Source organism: Fringilla coelebs (genome assembly GCF_963513975.1).
Source record: "Fringilla coelebs genome assembly, chromosome: 11".
Taxonomy (NCBI): domain Eukaryota; kingdom Metazoa; phylum Chordata; class Aves; order Passeriformes; family Fringillidae; genus Fringilla; species Fringilla coelebs.
The window spans coordinates 20,822,328-20,828,327 of NC_140037.1; positions in this window are offsets into that span (position 1 = coordinate 20,822,328).

The following is a 6,000-nucleotide window of genomic DNA, read 5'->3' on the forward strand; positions in this document are numbered from 1 at the left end:
ACATGACAGTTTAAGCTGAATACTTCTGGAAAAGATTATAGTAATTGCACATATATAATTTTCAGATCTTTGTTTTGCAAGTACACAAACTACCACAGAAACCTCAAATAAATTCAATTCATACAATTCTTCCCATTGAGGATGGACTTTGTGTACTTTATTCTTCTGTTCTATTTGTGTTATCTTATGTTTCAATTAAAAATAAAACTTGTTTCAGATGACTCTCATGTAGTGAAACAAGACAAATTTCAGTGTTTCAGTTTTGCAGCTATGATTTAGCATTCAAAAAAGCACCTTTACAAACCAACTCATTCTGCTGCATTTTTTAACTTTTGTAAACAGATTGCAGAGAAGGAGCCAATGCAGATCTGGACATCTTGTATGTCATCAGGCACAGCTTTTGAGTTTTTTATTGCATAAGGGATGGATTTCTGACAACACATTTTAAAAATTGCTTCTTATCCAAAAAACGACAGGCAAGAAAATTGCTCATGGAGAAGAATCTTTGTTCAGTGGGAGCAGTGCCCCCGGATCTCTGCACTGGCCGAGGGAAGTGGAACACCAGGCAGATCCCAGGGAGCAAAATCTCCCCAAAACTCCTGCCCCAGGGGCTTTTCACAGCAGTTTGTGGCTCCCACTCCAGCCCCCGGCCTGGAGAAGGAGCAGAGACATCTGAGCTTTCCCTAACCAGAGTTCTGTTGCTACCAAATCTGTCAGTATAAGAATAAAGTCAGAATTTTAGACAGCTTTCGGTGGACAGTGCACTAAACCCCTCACATGGATTTTTTTTTTTCATTAGTTGTTATGACAGATGTGTGGATTATCATAATTACAGAGGGTTTTAGAAATTTGTTAGTTTTTCAACATCATTAATTATAGAAACTAATAATAAATAATAAGAGGGAAAGTTTCTTTACAAATGTTGAGGCTCTCTAAGGAGCAGGAAATGTTTGGTAGAAGAAAGTGATCAATGTTCACCATGGCAAAGGATGAACAGAGGATTTCAAGGTTTAGTCCCAAGGCATATGAAATACATTACATTTGTTATGTAATATAACTTGTATAAAAACCTTATATTTTCTAGCCATTCTAATATTTTCATAAGAAAAAGAAAATTCCACTCATAGGCTTTACACAATTTTAAATCAATGTCATCAACTGTATTAAACTTGTCAGGAGGCAGATCCAGCATAGCTGAACAGGTGTAATCAGAAAATAAATATTATCATAGAATGATGGGGGAGAAAGGTGAAACTATGCTGCTGACAAGTGTCTGCTATTTCATTAAAAAAATTCTCAGACAATGGTCTGAGGAAGACGATGCAAAAATTTTTAGAAACATTTAAAAATTCTTACCTGGTGAGAATTTGAAAAGGCTAGAAAGTCTAATTCAAGCAACCACAAATACAAGGATACACCATAAAAACTCACACTCACTAGTGGCATGAGTAGAGTGTCCAAAGTTCCTCCCTGTGTGTTCTGGAGCTCATCTGGAGAACATCCAAACACGAGCTGGTTCCTCTCCAATGAGTTGGTCTTGCCTGACATCCCTGTTCCCTCGTCCTGGATTTCCTGAACAGGAATGCTGTCCCATCTCTCTCCTCCATAGATCTGTTACACAAACCCCTCAGCACTTCAGATTCTCTGCAGAACAGACAATTTTGGGGAACAGCACCCGATTTTGTGTGTTCTGCTTTCTGCAGGAATCCACAGTCCCTGTGAATGTGTCACTTTTCCCCAGCCTCCATCCACGGTCTCACACACCCAGCAGCCCTCTCCTCTGGCAGCTTTCCTTCCTTCCCAGAACAGAAACCACTCATACATTTTACTCCTTTCCCCAAAATACCGCTCATGCTACTAATTACAACCCCACCAGTGCTTTTTTAGTTTGCAAACTTGCTGCTCTTCTCCAGCAGAGACTTTTGACTCCCCCTGACCCATTTCCCTTTCACCCTTCAGATGGCCTTTAATCCATCTAACAAATTAATTCATATCTGATGGTCACAGGCCTATTTCTGGCCACATCAGAGGTTTTTTTTATGTTCAGATCTTCTGTAAATTCTGTTTCTCTTTCCTGTTGTCTCTTCCCTTCAGATCATCCTGCACAACTCTCACGAATTTGTTCTTTGCATTACATGATGTTATTTCAACTATAGATGCTGAGTCAAAAATCTTCTCTTGAAAAAATAAACGTAATATTTGCAATATTTGAAATATAAGTAGCAACCAGTTAAATAGCAACCATCTAACTAGAACTTGAGCCATACAGTGCATAAAAAACCCTGGTTTGAATTCCTGCACAGTATCTGTTACATCTCTATCAAACAAAAGAATGAGTTGAGCACAAAATGAACCTCTTGTTTTCCAACAAATGCTACTTAGCTTTAGCTCATAACATTAGCTGAGAAGATTAGGCCTATGAAAACTCAATTTTCCCAGTCCAATGGGAATAGTGGAAAATAATACACAACAAAATAATAAAACCAGCCTTGTTTTACTCAAAAGAACCTAACACTGTGTCAACGTCCCCTTCAAGTGATTGATGAAGTAATATGGAGCTACACCAAAATAGGGGTTGGCTATCATTTAGAAAAACAAACACGTTGGAGTCAGCCAAGGAAACAATCCTACAGATAAAAACCCCAAAGCACTGACAAGGCAAAGAGCACAATTCAGTCCAGAAGATGGAGAAGTGCAGAGATAGCAGTGGGGTTCCATGAGCTGCCTGGCTAACCAGGGACAAAGGGCTGACAGGTAATGCACTGGAAAAACACTGAAATTCCAGGCCAAATTCCAGGCCAAAATTCCATCTCAGGCCAAGGCTTTTGCACAGTGCAGATGAGCCGAGGGAAACGGGGTGGGAGAGGGGTCCTGGCTGCAGGAGTTGTGGGGAAATGTGTGGTGTCCCAGAAAACACAGCCTCTGCTTCTGAGGCACCTTGGAAGTGCCACCAGGGCTGAAGGTGGGAGCTCCAGCAGGGTTAGTGTGGACCCCAAAAAGAATTTTTAAATGATATTTTTGAAGAAACTGAAAATAACTCCTGAAATTTGTAATACAGATCCGATCTCTTACAAAAAATTTTACAGAATTTTCAACTGCTTTTGTAAGAATCTGCCTTCTAACTGTTGAAGCTTGTTTATTAAATGGGTAGCTTTGGTTCAGCACTCCAAAAAAGCTATGGAAATGGATGCCTGAATTCCTAAAAGCTGCTGTTAGACACACCTGCATTTGTCACAGCCTGGACAAGCATGAGCACACTTGGACAATTGTCACAGAGATGGCAATGGCTGACTTGGTGATCCAAAAGAGTGGGGACTCCTTTGTTCTTGAAAAGCATTTAATATAGTTTTCCCAAATTTTGTAGGCTGCCACATGGATCTTTCACTTCTGCCAGGTCACAAGAGTGTTTGGGCTCTTTGCTGATTAACTTGGTGGTTTACATTTGCTCGAGTTCCCAAATGAGTGTGCAGTGCTGTGGGACCATGAATCTCCCCAAAATACTGTAATGTCCTTGAGAGGTTTTGTTACTGGAGAGAAGAAACTGAACCTAGAAGGAATAGGGTTTGTAAGAACCCAACAGAACCATAACCTCAGAGAAGCACCTGGAAGAGAGAGGGAACAGCCTGCCAACTGTATTTTAGGAGAAGTTATGAAGCCAGGCAGATCAAATCAGAAGGGGGGACTATTTTGAACAAAGGCAGAGGGGATAGCAGCTGCGAGGGGCTGGCAGAGAGGAGGATCTTGTGCTGAGGCCCCAGGTTGTCAGACTCCCCAGTTAGCTTAAAGGTCACCTCTGAAAGATAGCATTTCAAAGGGCAAATATTACAAGGTTGCCCTCTCTGCTCCTACAGCTGAATTAGGTCTCCAAGAGATGGACTTTGAAGGATGGCACACCAGGGCTCTGCCTCTTCTCTCCCATCATTTGTCTCTGTTATAAGACAACACTTTATATATTTACTTCAAGATCAGCAATGCAAAGAGCAAAATTACATACAATGATAAAGAACATGGGCATTTATCATGATAACTATCTACTACAGAATACCAGAGCAAGAAAATTAGGTTGGGTGAGGCTTTTTTGGGGTTTTTGTGAGACACTGATAGAATCACTAAAAAAGAGTTTGCCAAGACAGGAAGATTTTATTGTTTGTAAAGGAAATAAAACACAAATTGGCCTGCAAATTCTTACAAAGCATCAATGGCAGCTTTTGCAGCTGAAGGAGATACTACAAAAAAATGTTCTTTATATTTGTAGGAAGAAGCTTGTTGAGAATTTGGATATGAGGCAAGTGGAATGGGATGAGAAAGTACAGAACCTTAAAAAAAGAAACCCAGCAAAGTAAAATCTGTTGATTTTAAGCAGGTAGATCAAATGATGAGCACTCCAAATGTGAGATACTTGCTGATGTCACAGAGAGGAGCACACAGAAAACAGGTCATGCAGTAAGAGGGGATTACTCTCAGAAAGACACAGTGGCAAGTGGCAAGAAACATTGAAGCTATTAGAGCAAAAAAAGAAGTTGTGCTGTGAGCAGTGGGAAGACTGGCTCAGTAACTCCATATTCAATGGCCTCACCAACAAATGACAATTATCGGCTAAAACCTTCAGCCTTGTGCACCCACCCTCACTGCATGGCCAGGCAGGGATGGGACTGCCACAAAAATAAACAAGATTGGTAAAATCTCAGCCTAGAATGGAGAAATAAGAGGTCAGGAAGCACTGACTAAAACAGACCCTTTCAAATTAGCAGGAGCTGATCATCTGCCAGGTGGAAAACTGTTCACAGGGTGTCAGGGCAAGTATTGGTGTCTCAGAGGACAGAAAAAGGACAAAGTGCTGCACAACTGACAATATCAATCATATATATTGACTGGAGATGAACAGGAAAAGGGAAGTGGAGCTGGGAATTGGAGTCTGTGGTCCATAATTAAAGACATTACCTGCAAATATTGGAAATAAGGAAATAAGAGACTGCAAACTTTGCAAAAGACAGTGCAAGGAAAATCCACCTTATTCCATTTTGCACAGCATTTCTTTACAAACTATGACTTAAAAATGAAGAAATAAAGTAAATCTAGGAAAAAGGTTCTGACTTGAGAGACTTGCAAACAGATCTTGGGTTTCTAAAGAGGAATCTTTGAAAAATGAAACATTACCTTAGGAAAATGGAAGTGCTTTAGCTGAGCACTGGAGACAAAAAAATTTCCAGGGTGTGCCAGGGACCTCAGAGGGAGCCACTCCATGTGGGAAAAAACTTGCACTGTTCACGAGACAAAACTCCTCAATTAAGACTCATGTAATTCTAAAAGAGTTCTCTAATTCTTCAGTGTAAATTTAAGTACATTTTTGCATTGCAAAGTGACAAAAATCAAAATGACATCTAGCTATCAGAAAATTGGACTCTTAGCCCAGAAGATCTTTTTAATTGTAAAGTTTCTATTTGACACGGATATATTTCCAAAAATATTTCTAATTTAATATTACAACTACTGTAAAAGAAAGCTAGGAAAAGATGCTGGTCCAGCACAGTGTTTTATGGTAAGCAAATCTGTATTTGGAGAAGAGAGAATTTGGCAAATGATCAGATCAAGAGATGTCCTCATCTAAAGCAAAACCCTTCCCTACTCCAAATCTCCTGACTGGTATTTCTTCTTTTTACACTTATTTCCATTCAGCACCTTGGAAAATTCTTCTAAGTCTAAGAAAAATATATTGTGCTTAAACAACTCCTGCCTTGCACTTATCTTCTGACTTCATATTTGCCATCTTTCTACACTATCCAGAGTGTGCTTAGTCTGCAAAACGAGCATGGAAAATTTTTAATTCTCTTGAAATACCTGGCACTGAGCAACGTCAGGTGAAAGAAATTTAATTTTGTGGAATAGCATTTGGCTTTGATACAATTTACCCTACATTGTACACTAACTCCAAATTGAAAATCAGTTTTTTGTCCAAGACCCCTTCTTCAAAAAAATTAAGCTGTGGACAAGAAAGCCTCT